Source organism: Hevea brasiliensis, chromosome 10 (genome assembly GCF_030052815.1).
Source record: "Hevea brasiliensis isolate MT/VB/25A 57/8 chromosome 10, ASM3005281v1, whole genome shotgun sequence".
Lineage (NCBI taxonomy): Eukaryota > Viridiplantae > Streptophyta > Magnoliopsida > Malpighiales > Euphorbiaceae > Hevea > Hevea brasiliensis.
In genome coordinates, this window is record NC_079502.1 from 9,450,976 (window position 1) to 9,469,614 (window position 18,639).

The 18,639-nt window shown below is 35.0% G+C and overlaps 1 non-coding gene across 1 annotated transcript; it reads right to left on the minus strand.

The window, feature by feature from the left end:
- Positions 1-200: 200 nt before the first annotated feature.
- Positions 201-307, minus strand: LOC131170073 (small nucleolar RNA R71). The gene has a single exon (XR_009141015.1). It is a non-coding gene; the product is annotated as a small nucleolar RNA R71 (small nucleolar RNA).
- Positions 308-18,639: the final 18,332 nt, after the last annotated feature.

An 18,639-nucleotide genomic window follows, 5' to 3' on the forward strand; every position in this document is an offset into this window, starting at 1 on the left:
TGAAGAAATTTTTGATGATATGTGGTACACAAAGGCAGCCTGGAGTTTCAGATGAAGTGATTCGGCTCACCCTATTTCCATTCTCTTTTCGGGATTCAGCATTAGAGTGGTATGACTCACTTCCACAAGCTATTATAGCTACTTAGGAGCAGCTATCTCAAGCTTTTCTATCTCAATTTTTTCCACCTGGGAAGACCACTCATTTGAGGAATTTGATGGTAGCTTTTAAGCTAAGGGATGATGAAACTTTGTATGAATCTTGGATGAGATTTAAGGAGCTTGAAAGGCAATGTCCTCATCATGAAACACCGAAATGGATGATTGTTCAGAATTTCTACACCAGAGTTACTCCAGCCATAAGAAACACAATTGATTCACAAGCAGGAGGAGATTTCATGAGAATGACAAGTGAAGAATGCTATGACTTATGAGAGAAGATTGCTCATAATACCCATTTATGGGGAAATCCTAGAGAACTTGAGCCAAAAAAGGCTGGGATTTATGAACTTGACTCAGTTAGCCACATGAATGCAAGATTTGATCAGTTGACTTAGCTTTTTAGTGATTTTTGCACAAAGGCAATAACCGCAATTCTTACAACTATGCAATAAGTTGCCTACACAGATGGAACCCAAAGTTGTGGAGTTGATTACTCTTCTTATGGTGATGATTATTTGCAAGAACAAGCAGCTTATGCAGGAGGTTATCAACAGAAACCTATGGGAAATTCTTATTCTAATGTGAACAACTTAACATGGAGACCACAAGCAACTTTTGCTCAACAAGGTCAAAGCTCAAAATATGCTCATTACCAGCAGTATATACAGCAGAATAGGCCTCAATTTCAGCTCACAAGGCAGCCACAACTTGGATATCAAGCAAGAGCACAACAATCCCTCCCATCTCATGAACCGAAACCAACCTTGGAAAGCATGATGGAGAAATTTTTTGCTGAACAAAGCAAGATGAATAGAAAATTGGAGGAATAAATGCAACACATGAGACAAACCATGGATCAATTACAAGTCCACAACCGCATGTTGGAGACTCAATTGGCTCAACAAGCAAGCTCATCGGGAAGCAAATCTTATGGCAAATTATCTAGCTAACCACAAAACCCTCATGAACAATGTAAGGTTGTGACCTTGAGAAGTGGTAAGAAAGTTGGTCAAGAGAGTGAAAACAAGAGAGAAGAAAAAGAGAGCAAAAAAGAAGAAAATTCAGTTGAGAGCAAGAAAAATGAAAAAGAAAAAGAAAGCAAAAGTGAGCAAGATGAGGGAGAGAAACCATACATCCCACCTGAGCCTTACAAGCCCACCCTTCCCTACCCTCAAAGATTCATCAAGCATAAGCTAGACAAACAATTTGGAAAATTCCTTGAAGTGCTAAAGAAGTTGTATATCAATGTGCCATTCACTGAGGCACTATCCCAAATGCCAAGTTATGCCAAGTTTTTGAAGGAGATTCTTACCAATAAGAGAAGGCTAGAAGATTATGACACCATCAGCTTGGAAAAGCAATGCAGTGCTATAATTTAGAAAAAGTTACCTCCCAAACTCAAAGATACGGGTGTGTTTTCCATCCCTTGTTATATAGGTGATAATTGTGTGGTAAATGCCTTATGTGACCTTGGAGCTAGTGTCAGCCTAATACCTCTTTCAATATATGAGAAGTTGAATATGGGAGAGTTGAAGCCCACAAACATTTATCTTTCATTGGCTGACCGTTCAATTAAGTATCCAGAAGGCATTCTAGAAAATGTGCCTATCAAGGTTGGAAAATTCTACATTCTAGTGGACTTTGTCATTTTATATATGGAAGAAGACACAAAAATTCCTATCTTATTGGGAAGACCCTTTTTGGCAATAGCTGGTGCATTAATTGATTAAAGGGTGAGAAATTGACACTTAGAGTGGGAGATGATCAAATGATATTCAACATCAATCCAGCCATGAAAAGGAAACATGAAGAAGTTAAGTCCTGTTTGTGGGTAGACATTATTGATGAGATTGTTCAAGAGCATTTTAGAAAAAGCTTTCCATAAGACTCACTTGAAAATTGCTTAGTCCATGGTGGGAACATTGATGATGACAATCATAACATAGCTGCTTTTGCACAACACTTGGAGAGCTCTCCACCACATCCTGAAGCCACAATTTTTCAGCTTGAAAAAGTGCAAACTTTGGAGATTAAACCACCATCATTAAAGGTAGATGATGCCCCAAAGGTAGATCTTAAACCTCTTCCTTCCAACCTCAGGTATGCTTTTCTTGGACCAAATGGAACATATCCTGTTATAATTAATGCATCTTTAACTGATATTGAGATTGACAAATTGTTGAGAGTTTTGAGAGAATATAGGAGAGTTTTGGGTTATGCAATTGATGACATAAAGGGAATTAGTCCAACAGTCTGTATGCATAGGATTTTTTTAGAGCCAAATAGTAAACCTTCCATTGAACACCAAAGAAGATTGAATCCTACAATGAAGGATGTTGTGAAAAAGGAAATCCTGAAATTACTAGCTGCTGGAATTATTTACCCCATTTTTGACAGTGAGTGGGTTAGTCCTGTGCATGTTGTACCAAAAAAAGGTGGGGTGACAGTTGTTAAAAATGAGAATAATGAATTGATACCCACTAGAACTGTTACAGGTTGGAGAATGTGCATAGACTATAGGAAGTTGAACAATGCTACAAGAAAAGACCATTTTCCCCTTCTTTTTATGGATCAAATGTTAGAGAGATTAGCCAAGCATTCTTTCTTTTGTTACTTAGATGGATATTCTAGTTTCTTTCAAATTCCAATCCATCCTGATGACCAAGAAAAAACTACCTTTACCTGTCCCTATGGCACCTTTGCATATCGAAGGATGCCATTCGGATTGTGTAATGCGCCTGCTGTTAGTAGTTTGCCCTAGAGCATATCATTTAGTATGTATCTTGTACATATTTTTATTAATAAAAGGCTTTTCCACTTTTCCGTTTACATAACATATTTATGTGTAATAGAAAAGGTCCATTGATATTTTGTTAGAAATATTATTCTTAAGTTGTTAAGAATATGAGTGACATTATTTCTAGCATAAAGTATCATAAATAGGTTCACAATCGAGGATACTTCATAATAAGGACATAACTTATCCAGAAAGATTGTACTCATGTTTCTTCCCAAGTTATTTATATGAGATATAAATAAGATGGAATGGTGAGTCTCATGCCATATGACAAACATGATAGGTACTTATAAATGATAAGTAAGCCGAACCAGTGACACTTATGATAAGCACATGGAGTTTACTCTTGTCAATGTTTTGTCATAAATCATATCAGTGCATATAATCTTTAGACCTGAGATAGCACAGTTATCTTATATATAGGTAGTTTGAGTTTGATACTGCTTTCATACTTGTACTGTGTATGGGTATATGGGCATGTGTTGGCTCCTACTAGTTATATATGGAGGTAGGTGTTGATCAAGACGGAATCTATTCCTCTAAGTAAATAGAGATAAAATCCTATGTTCATTTAATTGTTCTTGATGTTTCAAGTTCCTGGCCAGGATAGATAGATTTAATCAGAAAAGAGTTTCTGATGAGAAAATCTTCTTAATCAAGAATTGGAATTAAAAGAGAACATAATATTCATAGCAAATGGAGTTTGACATAAACCATGACTCTAACTTGAGTTGAGATTTTGTAACAGAGAGATTCTAGTGCATGGTAACATATGATTATAAGTTCATTTAAGGTAAACCTTATTACTAATTGGGTAGCCATGGCATGCTATACTAGGTGTTAACCATGGTTTATGAGGTGCATAAAATGATTTAGAGAAATCATTTATGGTAAGAAAGAGTTTTGATGGTATTAAGAGTTGATATCATATCTCATTGCCAATTAGTGATGAGCCTAGTAAGTCACACACATACACAAGTTATCACCTAATTAAATATGATTTAATTAATTAATTAAAGAGTTTAATTGATTAATTAAATAGGTTTGGTTTGCAATTAGATTGCAAAGTCCCTAGCATGACTTGAAACCAAATCTAGATTATTGGATGTATAGTATAAGTTAAATTTATATTTAAAGTGTTTAAATATGAATTTAATTAATGAGAAATTAATTAATAGAGATTAATTAATTAATTTATATTTGATATAAATTAATTAGAAGAAGAGAAATAATTATTTTGGATTAAGAACTCAAAATTAAGACACAGGGGCATTTTGGTCATTTCGCAGTGTGACACGTGGCACCACGAGATGGTGACACATGGAATTACACATAAGCTTGCCAAATGTCTTTTAATCATGTAAGATGATTAAAATTAAGATTAAATATAGGTTTGACACTTGGCACAATGTGATTGGGTCACTTAAACCTAGAGCTAATCAAAGGGTGACATGTGGCAAGGGTTTAATGTGTTAACCTAGCTATATAAGTGTTGTTATGAGAAAAATAAAAGACAACCAGCAGCCACACTCCTTTGTCACGCCATTTTGAAGCTCTCCCTCTCTTCCTCTTCATCTCTCATAAATTCAAAGAGATTAGCCATCAATCTCTTGAATTAAAAATACTAGAAATTGTTTCTAGTGTCCTGTTTACATCTCTAATCTTTTAAAAGGCAGAACTTGATTTTCTTATTAATAGAAAAAGCTTTAGAAGCTATTCAAGGGCTGCCATAGGTGTTCTTGGTGTGGACAAGCTAGAGGGACAACATTTGGTATCCTGAAGACGAATCTCAAAGGCTCAAATATGCTACAGTGCATCAAGAGGTTAGTGTAATCGTTCTTGATTTAATCTAGTGTTCTAAAATTAATCTGATTAATTTTAAAATCTTCAATGGAAAATACAGATCCAAAAACATATTAAAAGAGTTTTAATATGTTGTTTATCATTGAAATCAAATAGATAAAAATAAATCTTGCATGATGCATGTGACCCTAGGTGAAATTTTTTGAATTCAATGGTATAAACTTGTGTTTTTCACGCTTCCGTTCTTTCAATTGGTATCAGAGCCACTATATTTGCCATTTAGATTGTTGATTATATGATTTAATTGTGTGATTTGATAATGAAATGATTGATCCATTGCTAGTTGCAATGGATATGTGGCGGCACACATGGTGAAGCCACCATTGGTGGCTGCAACAAAGGTTCTTCAAGGTGGCACAAGGTTTGCCTTTTAATTTACAATTGTTGTATGATCTAAAAGCTCATCCTATGTCTAATTAAATTGTTTAATTAGAAGTTTAATCACACAATTAAATTATGATTCAAATCAGAATTTCAAAAATTATTTGAATGTGATTCAAATATGAATTTTAAAAGTTGTTTGAGTGTGATTCAAATCTGAATTTTTAAAGTTGTTTGAATCATATTCAAATCTGAATTTTTAAAGTTGATTGAATAATATTCAGATCTGATTTTTTAAAAAATGTTTGAATGTGATTCAAATCTGACTTTTTAAGAAATGTTTGAATGTGATTCAAATCTGAATTTTTAAGGTTGTTTGAATGTGATTCAAATCTGAATTTTAAATTTGTTTGAATGAGATTCAAATCTAAATTTTTAAATTTATTTGAATCATATTCAAATCTGGATTTTTAAGTTAAATATGAGATATTCAATTTAATTTAAGTATATATATTTTATTTAATTGTTAAATAGTGATATGCATGATGGATGATCATGGACTATAAAAGACCAATGTGATTGGATTTATTTCTTTTATGTTTCTTTGGAATTGTAAATTAATTAATTTATTTTAATTTATTTTGGGCATGTATTATTAAGTTTGTAATAATTTTTGAGTTGTAATTTCATTTATTTAAGTTCTTGTAAATTCGCCTTGGTATGCCAAGGATTACTATGTAATAATGGATTGCAAGAAGTTTAAGGAGGTCAAGAGCATTGGTGGGACCAGTGGGAGGAATTCAAGATCAAGTGTTGATTATGTACTCCTTCAGTAACTCTTATAAAATGAATGAATGAAATGCACCTAGGAATGCCCTGATTCAATTCTGAGCTATTCTTGGTAGCTCAGAATTGAATCCCTTAGAAAGTCCATGATCATACCATATTTACTGCTTATCCATGAATGCATGAGATATAAGGGAATGTATGCAATTATATGGTATATGCATGCTAAATGGATAATGTGCAAAGTGAGAACTTAATAGTAATTAGGATGATTATAAAATCTTCCAAATAAATAATTAAGTTGGAAATGCTATAATTATAGTAATTATAATATGGGCCCTCCATTGGGGCAATTATTTTAAGAAATTTTAAATAGTTGCATAAGATGTAATTAATTTAAGAGATTTTCTTAAGAATAATTGTTAAGCATGAGATGTTGTAAATATGTAAATGGTTTGGTGGCCAATATTGGATGTACCTGAGGACATTAAAATTATTTGCATAATTACTGGCTCAATGGGATCAACTTAACTAATGCAAGATAAGTCAATAATGGATGTACCTGAGATTTTGAGTATTAGGGGCTGGGTAAAGGATTGAACCTCACATGAGATGTGATGGGCAAGGAGTTGCTCACTTATAGTTTATTGTAATTCCAATAATGGATGTACCTGAGGTTGATCAATAGAATTACGAGAATTCAATCACCCACTAGAAATCCATCCAACTAGGATTTTCATTTTCTACTTTGGAAGTGTAGGATTCGCTAAGTTAGTGGGAGGACCAATTTGATTAAAAGACCATAATCATTTTGGTTAATTACATGATACATTTACTAATTAATCTGATTTTTTTCTGCAGTTAATTTTCTGATAAAAATGAGCACAGAACAACCACCACCATCCAATATCCTTGCAAGCATACTTGATCGCAATAGGTTGACATGACCTAATCTCTCTGATTGGCTAAGAAATTTGAAATTTGTTCTGAACTTTGAACATATAGGATATGTTCTAAACTCAAATGTTCCTGGTTCCATACCTCCAGAGGCCACTCAAGAGGAACATGAAACTTTGGACAAGTGGAAGGAGCATGATATGAGAGCTAAGTGTTACATGCTTGCTTCCATGAGTAATGAGTTCCAGAAGCAGCATGAGAACATGTAGAGTGCGAGTGAGATCCTCCTTCACCTACAAGAGTTGTATGGTGAGCACAGTAGGAATGCTAGGTATGAGATATCTAGGCATTTGTTCCACATGAGGATGTCTGAGGGACAGAATGTTGGGGATTATGTCCACAAGATGATTCAGCTGATTGAGCAGTTGGAACATCTTGACTTCAACATGGATTTCCAACTACAAACGGATTTGATCTTTCAGTCCCTTCCTGAGTCTTTTGGGAATTTTGTGACAAATTTCCATATGACTCAACAGGAATGCACCTTAGCTGGTTTACTCAACATGCTGGTTATTGCCCAAAAGAATATGCCGAGCAATAAAGGAAAAGAGGTAGCTTTGATTGCATCTTCTTCTACTGGAAAGTCCAACATGAAGAAGGGCAATAAGAAAAAGAAACCTCAGATTCCTGGTCCTTTTAAGAAAATAGCTAAAAAGAAAGGGAAGACTAAAGCTAAAGGAGGCAAAGGAAAGTGTTTCCACTGCCAGAAAGATGGGCACTGGAAAAGGAACTGCCCAGAGTATCTTGCTTCTCTGAAGGATAAGAAGGATACACCTTTGGAAGGTATGTCCATATCTTGTTATTTAGATTCTGATGATACTCATAGTTCATCTACAGCTTGGGTTTTAGATACTAGTGCCAGTTCTCACATTTCTAATGATATGCAGGAACTAGCAAGTAGCAGAAGCTTGCGTTCTTAAAATGTTAGAGTCCGGATTGGCAATGGCTCAACTGTTGAAGCTTTAGCCATAGGATCTAAATCTTTTTACATGTTTGGACATGTTTTGTGTTTGGATAATATTTTATATGTACCTGATACTTTTAAGAACATCATTTTTATATCTAGTTTGACTAGAAATGGCTATGAATTTCAGTTCACAGGTGATGTTTGCAATATTTATTTTGGAAATAAATATGTTAGTTCAAGTTATATGAATGATGGTCTTTATTATTTGGATAATAATGACAAACACAAATTGAATGCAAGTGATCTAAAAGAATGCAATGCCATGGTGAAAACCAACTCAAGTTCAAAATATATTTGGCACTTAAGGTTATATCATGTTGCAGAAGATAGGATTGCAAAATTGGAGAAAATGGAGATTTTATCTTCATTAGGCTCTGAGCCTACTCCTACTTGTGAATCTTGCCTTCAGGGTAAAATGACTAGATCACCCTTTGTTGGACAAGGGCTAAGAGCTGAAAATATTTTGGAGCTAATACATAGTGATGTATGTAATCCATTTAAGGAAATGGCTAGAGGCGGTTTTCATTATTTTATTACCTTTACTGATCATAAATCAAGGTTTAGGTATTTGTGTTTGATGAAATACAAACATGAATCCTTTGAAAAGTTCAAAGAATTTAAATCTGAAGTAGAAAATCAAACAGGAAAGAGTATTAAAGCTCTTCGATCAGATCGTGGAGGTGAATATTTGAGTATTGAATTTGATGAATACTTGAGAGAGCACGACATTGTTTCCCAGCTGACTCCTCCAGGAACGCCACAGCTGAATGGTGTATCTGAAATGAGAAATCATACCCTATTGGATATGGTACGTAGTATGATGAGCTATACTGATATGCCAATCTCCTTTTGGGGATTTACATTAGAATCAACTTTGTATATTCTGAATAGGATTCCATCAAAATCAGTTTCTTCCACACCTTATGAGATATGGCATGGAAGAAAACCAAGTCTTAAGCATGTTAAGATTTGGGGTTGTCCAGCTTATATCAAAAAGCTGAACACTAATAAATTGGAAACCAGATTAGAAAAAGGTAGATTTGTTGGATATCCAAAAGATAGTTTTGGATATTATTTTTATTTGCCTACTTCACAAAAGGTTGTGATAAGTAGAGATGCCACATTTCTTGAACAACAGTTTGTTCAAGAAAGAGGCAAAGGAAGGCAAATAGAGTTAGAATTGGAGAATTCTGACCAATCAATAGATCAGATGGATATAGATCCATCTAGTCAACCTATACCCATTGATGAAACATCTACAGCTATTCCTCGTAGAACAACTAGGGTATCTCACCCACCAGTGAGATATGGTTTCCTTCATGAAGAAGAACAAGAGTTGTCTACTCATGAAGAAGTAGATCATGGAGATGATCCACTCACCTATGAAGCAGCTATATCAGATATAGACTCTTCAAAATGGATTGATGCTATAAAATCCGGGATTGATTCCATGTATAAGAATCAAGTTTGGGATCTTGTTGACCCACCTGAAGGTATTGTACCTATAGGGAACAAATGGGTTTTCAAGAAGAAAATTGGTTCTGATGGAAAGGTAGAGATCTATAAGGCAAGGCTAGTAGCGAAAGGGTTTCGCCAAAGGCAAGGAATTGACTATGAGGAGACTTTCTCGCCTGTTGCCATGCTTAAATCAATTAGGATTCTATTAGCAATAGCTGCATACTATGATTATGAGATTTGGCAGATGGATGTCAAAACAGCTTTTCTCAATGGATACATTGAAGAAAACATTTTTATGGAACAACCTAGGGGTTTTGAATCCCAAGATGATTCCAAGGTATGCAAGTTAAAGTGATCCATTTATGGGTTGAAGCAAGCTTCGAGGAGTTGGAACATCCGTTTTGATGAAGCCATTAAATCCTTTGGTTTTATAAAAAATGAGGATGAGCTATGTGTATATAAGAAGGTTAGTGACAGTGCTATCACTTTCCTTGTCTTATATGTGGATGACATACTGTTAATGGGTAATGACACAGGTATGTTGACAACTGTAAAGATATGGTTATCAAATACATTCTCCATGAAAGACTTAGGGGAGGCAACCTATATTCTTGGGATTCGCATTTATAGAGATAGAGCGAAAAGAATAATTGGTTTATCCCAAAGTCTATACTTGGAAAAGGTGTTAAAGAGGTTTAACATGCTTGATTCCAATAGAGGATTGTTACCAATGAGACATGGTATCCATCTTTCTAAAGAGATGTCTCCAAAGACACCTGAAGAAAGGGATAAGATGGTCAGGATTCCATATGCTTCGGCTATTGGAAGTTTAATGTATGCAATGTTGTGTACTAGGCCGGATATCGCATATGCTGTTAGTTTGACTAGCAGGTATCAATCTAATCTAGGTTTAGAAAACTGGATAGCTGTCAAGAATATCCTTAAGTACTTGAGAAGAACTAAGGATTTATTCTTAATATATGAAGGTGGAGACTTGCAATTGGATGGTTATACTGATTCTAATTTCCAATCAGATATCGATGATAGAAAGTCTACATCTGGATATGTGTTAATGGAGCTGCAGTCAGTTGGAAGAGTTCCAAACAGAGCACGACTGCAAATTTCACTATAGAGGTTGAGTATATTGCTGCATCAGATGCTGCAAAGGAAGCTGTTTGGATAAAGAAGTTCGTGATAGAACTTGTAGTAGTTCCTTCCATTGAGTCAGCAGTTCCACTACACTGTGACAATAATGGAGCAGTCATACAGGCTAAGGAATCAAGGTCTCACCAAAAATCCAAACACATAGAAAGGCGCTACCATATTATTAGAGAAATAGTTGGGCGAGGCGATGTAGCCATGTAGAAAATAGCATCAGCTGAAAATCTAGCTGATCCATTCACTAAGCCTATGTCACAGACTCAGCTAGACCGACATCTTAAGAAGATAGGTCTAAGATATTGTAACGAATGGCTCTAGTGCAAGCGAGAGATTGTTAGTAGTATGCCCTAGAGCATATCATTTAGTATGTATCTTGTACATATTTTTATTAATAAAAGGCTTTTCCACTTTTCCGTTTATATAATATATTTATGTGTAATAGAAAAGGTCCATTGATATTTTGTTAGAAATATTATTCTTAAGTTGTTAAGAATATGAGTGATATTATTTCTAGCACAAAGTATCATAAATAGGTTCACAATCGAGGATACTTCATAATAAGGACATGACTTATCCAGAAAGATTGTATTCATGTTTGTTCCCAAGTTATTTATATGAGATATAAATAAGATGGAATGGTGAGTCTCATGCCATATGACAAACATGATAGGTACTTATAAATGATAAGTAGGCCGAACCAGTGACACTTATGACAAGCACATGGAGTTTACTCTTGTCAATGTTTTGTCATAAATCATATTAGTGCATATAATCTTTAGACCTGAGATAGCATAGTTATCTTGTATATAGGTAGTTTGAGTTTGATACTGCTTTCATACTTGTACTGTGTATGGGTATATGGGCATGTGTTGGCTCCTACTAGTTATATATGGAGGTAGGTATTGATCAAGATGGAATCTGTTCCTCTAAGTAAATAGAGATAAAATCCTATGTTTATTTAATAGTTCTTGATATTTTAAGTTCCTGGCCAGGACAAATAGATTTAATCAGAAAAGAGTTTCTGATGAGAAAATCTTTTTAATCAAGAACTGGAATTAAAAGAGAACATAATATTCATAGCAAATGGAGTTTGACATAAACCATGACTCCAGCTTGAGTTGGGATTTTGTAACAGAGAGATTCTAGTGCATGGTAACATATGATTATAAGTTCATTTAAGGTAAACCTTATTACTAATTGGGTGGCCATGGTATGCTATGCTAGGTGTTAACCATGGTCTATGAGGTGCATAAAATGATTTAGAGAAATCATTTATGGTAAGAAAGAGTTCTGATGGTATTAAGAGTTGATATCATATCTCATTGCCAATTAGTGATGAGCCTAGTAAGTCACACACATACACAAGTTATCACCTAATTAAATATGATTTAATTAATTAATTAAAGAGTTTAATTGATTAATTAAATAGGTTTGGTTTGCAATTAGATTGCAAAGTCCCTAGCATGACTTGAAACCAAATCTAGATTATTGGATGTATAGTATAAGTTAAATTTATATTTAAAGTGTTTAAATATGAATTTGATTAATAAGAAATTAATTAATAGAGATTAATCAATTAATTTATATTTGATATAAATTAATTAGAAGAAGAGAAATAATTATTTTGGGTTAAGAACTCAAAATTAAGACACAGAGGCATTTTGGTCATTTCGCAGTGTGACACATGGCACCATGAGATGGTGACACATGGCATTACACATAAGCTTGCCAAATTTCTTTTAATCATGTAAGATGATTAAAATTAAGATTAAATATAGGTTTGACACTTGGCACAATGTGATTGGGTTACTTAAACCTAGAGCTAATCAAAGGGTGACACGTGGCAAGGTTTTAATGTGTTAACCTAGCTATATAAGTGTTGTTATGAGAAAAATAAAAGACAACCAGCAGCCACACTCCTTTGTCATGCCATTTTGAAGCTCTCCCTCTCTTCCTCTTCATCTCTCATCAACTCAAAGAGATTAGCCATCAATCTCTTGAATTAAAAATACTAGAAATTGTTTCTAGTGTCCTGTTTACATCTCTAATCTTTTAAAAGGCAGAACTTAATTTTGTAATTAATAGAAAAAGCTTTAGAAGCTATTCAAGGGCTGTCATATGTGTTCTTGGTGTGGACAAGCTAGAGGAACAACATTTGGTGTCCTGAAGATGAATCTCAAAGGCGCAAATATACTGCAGTACATCAAGAGGTTAGTGTAATCGTTCTTGATTTAATCTAGGGTTCTAAAATTAATCTGATTAATTTTAAAATCTTAAATGGCAAATACAGATCCAAAAACATATTAAAAGATTTTTAATATGTTTTTTATCATTGAAATCAAATAGATAAAAATAAATCTTGCATGATGCATGTGACCCTAGGTGAAATTTTTTGAATTCAATTGTATAAACTTGTATTTTTCACGCTTCTGTTCTTTCACCTGCAACCTTCCAAAGGTGCATGATGGCCATTTTTTCTGATTTTGTTGAAGAAATTATGGAGGTCTTCATGGATGACTTTTCAGTATATGGAACTAATTTTGATTCATGCTTGACTAATTTGTCTAAAATCTTGCAGAGGCGTGCTGATAATGATCTGGTGTTGAATTGGGAGAAATGCCACTTTATGGTCCAAGAGGGGATCGTTTTAGGGCATTTGATCTCAAACAGGGGAATAGAAGTAGATAGAGAAAAAATAGAAATTATTGAAAAAATGCCCCCTCCAACCACTGTTAAAGGAGTGCTGAGTTTTCTTGGACATGCCGGGTTTTACCGATAATTTATTCAGGATTTTTCTAAACTTGCCAAACCCTTAACAAATCTTTTGAATCATGATGTTAAATTTGATTTTAATCAAGATTGTATGGTTGCTTTTTGCAGGTTAAAGACGGCATTAACAATAGCTCCTATCATGTAACCCCCGGATTGGACTTTGCCACTCGAAATCATGTGTGATGCAAGCGAGTTTGCTGTTGGAGTTGTCCTTGGCCAGCGAAAAGATAGAAAACCTTATGCCATTTACTATGCAAGTCGAACCCTTGATGAAGCTCAAGTTAATTATGCTACAACTGAAAAGGAGTTCCTTGCGGTAGTATTTGCACTCAATAAGTTTCGTTCTTATTTGGTCAACTCAAAGGTAATAGTTTTCACTGATCATGTAGCAATAAGGTATTTAATGAGCAAGAAAGAAGCTAAATCTAGGTTAATTAGATGGATTTTGTTACTTCAAGAATTTGATTTAGAAATAAGAGATAAAAAAAATGTGTTGAGAATGTGGTGACTGATCACCTTTCTAGGATAAAAACTGAAAATAAAGATGATGATATTGTGCCAATTGATGAGTTTTTTAAGAATGAGCAGTTGTATGTGTTGAAATCTGCACTTCCATGGTTTGCTGATATTATGAATTTCTTGTCTTGTGGTGTCTTGCCACCTGATTTATCTTGGCAGCAAAAGAAAAGATTCTTGCATGATGTTAAATTTTATTCTTGGGAAGAGCCTCTTTTGTTTAGGAGATGTAATGATGAAATAATTAGGAGATGTATACCAGAGGAAGAAATAAATGATGTTATTTACTATTGTCATTCCTCTGAATATGGTGGTCATTGCAGTGTCTCAAAAACTGTTGAAAAAGTCTTGACATTAGGTTTTTATTGGCCTAATATGTTTAAACATGTGAGAAACTTTGTAAGCAAGTGTGATAGGTGTCAAAGGGTAGGCAATATTTCCAAGAGAGATGAGATGCCTCAACAGTCCATATTAGAAGTTGAATTGTTTGATGTGTGGGGAATTGATTTCGTGGGGCCATTTCCATCCTCTTATGGGAATAAATATATCTTAGTAGGGGTGGACTATGTATCTAAATGGGTAGAAGCTATTGCTACACCTACCAATGATGCAAAAGTTGTGATGAAATTTCTAAAAAAATTTGTTTTGACCAGATTTGGTGCTCCATGTGCCATAATCAGTGATGGTGGTAGCCATTTTTGCAACCACCAATTTGAAAAATTGATGAGAAAGTATGAGGTAAAGCATAGAATTGCCACACCATATCACCTTCAAACAAATGGCCAAGTAGAAATCACAAATAGAGAGCTTAAGCAAATCTTGGAGAAAACTGTTAGCAAGTCTAGAAAAGATTGGTCCCTCAAATTAGATGACACTCTTTGGGCATATAGAACAACCTTTAAAACCCCCATACGAACTACACCTTATAGGTTAGTTTTTGGGAAATCATGCCATTTGCCCGTAGAGTTAGAACATAAAGCTTATTGGGCCATAAGAGCAATCAATTTTCATTTACAAGCTGCTGGACACAAAAGACTTTTGCAACTTGATAAGTTAGAAGAATTAAGACTTGATGCTTATGAAAATGTTAGGATCTATAAAGAAAGAACTAAAAAATGGCATGATAAGCACATCAAGAAAAAGGACTTTAAAGAAGGAGATTTGGTGCTCTTATTCAATTCAAGGTTGAAATTTTTTCCAGGAAAATTAAAATCAAGTTGGTCATGTCCATTTAAAGTTGTAAAAGTTTTTCCTCATGGTGCTAAGGAAATTTTTTGTGAAAAATCTGGTAATTTCAAGGTAAATGGGCAAAGGTTGAGGCATTATTCAGTTGGTGAGCCAATTGAGAAGATAGCAACCTACTATCTCTCTCATTCTCCATAAAATTTTGATTGAGTAAGGTCAAACTAAAGACCTAAACTTAGCATTTTTGGGCATAACCCACAATTTTTCATTGATTCTTTATTTCTTTCATATATTTGTTTTAAGTTTTTCTATACTCTTTATTTAAAGTTTGACATTGTTCTAATTTTCTTGTGTAGATGGGATACAATTCATTGCAAGCAAATGAGCATTAAAAATTCTGTTTTAGTTCTAGCTTTAAATTTCAGCTTTAAATTTTAGTTTTAAATTTGTTCACTTATACTTTTCATCTTTCTATTGTTGATTATTTGCTGGTGGATTTTGTAGGACTCATTGCCCTTTTTGTTAATTTTAAGAGGAAGTTTTTCCAAACTTTGACATCTTGGTTTAAAAAAAAAAATTATTTGAATGTGGATGTGTGAATTGGTGCTTTGAAAATTTTTTTTATGAGTATTTGATGAACATAAAAGGTTGAGCAATTAGAATTCATGTTATGAAAGTCTAATCATTTGAAATCTAATTTGTTTCAATTTTTCAGGTACTATGTAATTTTGTCAAATTTGGGCAGCAGATTTCACAACCTGCGGCACAATCGATTTTGGTTGTGTTGTCGCTTGTGTTCACTAGGCGCAATTTGGGCAGAATATTTCACAACTTCTGGCACAACCTCCATCCTTATGTTCTAACTTGTGTCATTTATTTGGTTTTGCGGGTTGACAACCCACTTCACCAGAATGGGCCCGCAACCAACCAAAGCCCAAAAAGCCCACTAACCCATTTTGATATAAAAAAAAAACGAACTAAACCAAACCCATGGCCCGTAGACTAAACCCATACCCAACAGCCTTTACCTAATTACTAAAGCCCAAAGCCCATAGCCCATCACTTTTACTCCCTAACCCAAACCCATACCCGATAAACCCACTCTTTCCTTCTTCCTCTCGACATAACCTCCGACACAAGCCCACTCCTTTCTCTTCGCTGCAACCTCCGCCACCCATGATCCAAACCAACATTTTTCTTCTTTCTTCTTCTACTTCTTCGCATTCTTCTTCTTTTTCGGTCCATCTCTTCCATTTTCGCCATGCCCAATTCCCCTCTTTCCTTCAAAAACTCCCCTCCCCATTCCTCACACCCTACGCCGCAACCTCAACCCACCCAACCCATGGATGCTGACTCGCCGGTAACCCATTCTGGTGATGCCCCCATTGCTACATACAAGAATAAGAAAGCAAAGAGTATTAAGCCACACAAAACCACAAGCGGTACCAAGAGAAAGAAATTCGAACAGCCCATACAGCCTTAACCAGTCCAGCCGCCCACTTCTGCAGTACCTAGTGCTCGCCTTGGAATCCCGAGATCAGCGGTAAAGCTCCCAGGGAAATCTAAAGGTAACTTCGCTATTCCTTCATCTGTGCCTACTACCAGACAATGGGTATTGCCTACTGCCGAAATGAAGAAAAATAAGACAAGAATTAAAACTAGAGAAATGGTTCAGACTCGGTATTTGGATGTGTTTACACTTAAATCTTTGAATATATATGATGAAATGCAGAATTTGTTGGATGCTTTGGGTTGGGTGAGATTTGTTCATAAACAGGAACTGGTTTACCCCACTCTAGTGCAGGAATTCATGGCCTCCTTGTCCACTAGTAAGCATAAATATGAATTGGATAATAACTTGACAATCAACTTTAGATGCCTCGGTTAAGATAGGTTATTGTCCATGGATGATTTTCATCATATATTCGGGTCCCCACTGATGGTTTGATTAAAATGCCTACCAGTAGAAGAGATTATAATGGGCATGAATTTTGGCAGCAAATAACACCCTTAGCAGGTGTTTTCAAACCTGGGCATAATAAGGCCTCTAAAATTGAGAGTCACTCCTTGCGATTGCTTCAAAGATTAATTGCAAACACAATTTTAGGAAGAGGAACAAGTGTTGGGACAATGTCTCAGTATGACCTATTTTTTTGTGGTGTGCAAAAACTGGTAAAAAGGTTTCACCTAGTTATTACTTTTGCCGTCATGTGCTCCGCCAAACTACTAGGGGTACTGGTAAGATTGTGTTTGGAGGTTTGGTCACACTCATTGCACATTATTTTGGTTTTGACCCTCAAGTTCATAGGTGCGCTGCCGTCACAACTGGCTTGCTATATTTGGATGGACCTCATTTGGCCAACCAAAATTTTTGTATTAAAAATGAGGCTACACAGCTTTATGAGATTCCGACACCAGCAGCAACACCACCAGGCTCCCCTACTGCAATTAGCTCCTCCTCACCATCTGAGTAACCTACTGAGCAGCCTTCTACACAACCTCCACCCCAGGCTCCACCAGCTGCACAACCTGCTTCATCAACAGCTTCTGGACCCTCCATGGCAACCCTTCTGACATTCATGGAGAATCTCAGTGATGAGATCTACTCCTTTTGGCAAATGATAGATTTATCTTCTCAAACATTAAGGGATTTAGCTGATATATATTTGGATAGAAGTGCTGAAATGCAAGACGAGTTGAAAGCTATGCGAGCTAAGCTAAAGCAGATAGAAACTAACCAGACACTCATTTTGAGCATTATTTCTCCACAGCAACCACCAAAAGCACCACCACCTCCACAAGATGGCAAAGGCAAAGGAGTTATCATTCATGACTGACCAGCTTCTATTTTCAGTTTACAAACCTCATGTCTTTATTTTAGTTGCTTAATTAATTAGTGTTTTTAGTAGCCTGTTTAATTAATATTTTGCTTGTGTTGCTTTTCTTTTACTTGAAACATTGCTTATTCAGTATTTTTTTTAGTTCCTCATAAGTACCATTTTCTTTTGAATCTTTAGTACTTTGCTCACTTGCTTTGATATGCTACTTCGGAATTTCACTTGATGGTTATTTTTTTGAGCTTAACCTCCCTATTTCAACTTTTTGAGTTTAATTGCTTTAATGGATTCCATTCTACTGTTTCTTTTACAATGAGTGCAGTAGCTGTCCAAATTTTATTTAATTAAATTGGCTGCACCTTCAATGAGGTAACAATTCTTATCTCACTTTGTGTCATTTTCAGCACAAGTTGTGCTACCACTTATAAAAAAGGGTAATAATTCTTTACGCACATATTAACCACCTTTTTTTTTTGCACAATATTTGAGAAGAACCCATTGCATTTATAGCCAAATTATCCCATTCCTTGCAATCTTTTAACATTAAGGACAATGTTCATTTTGAGTATGGGGGAGAGGGTAAATTTTTTGCAAAAATTATTTTTCCTTTTCACTTGCATATAGTGACATACTTATTAATTCATACTTGTAGATATTCACATATATACATTGCATATAGCTTCATACACTTAGTTATGCATACTTAGTTGCATATAGGTTCATTATACATTTATACATTCATACATTTCATTCATTCATTTAAATTTTTTTTTTTTGGATTTTTAAACCAGCCTTTGAATTCCAGAAGTTGCTTATTCAAGCAATCCAACTTGCCTTTAGATGGTTAGTGGAATGAAAGT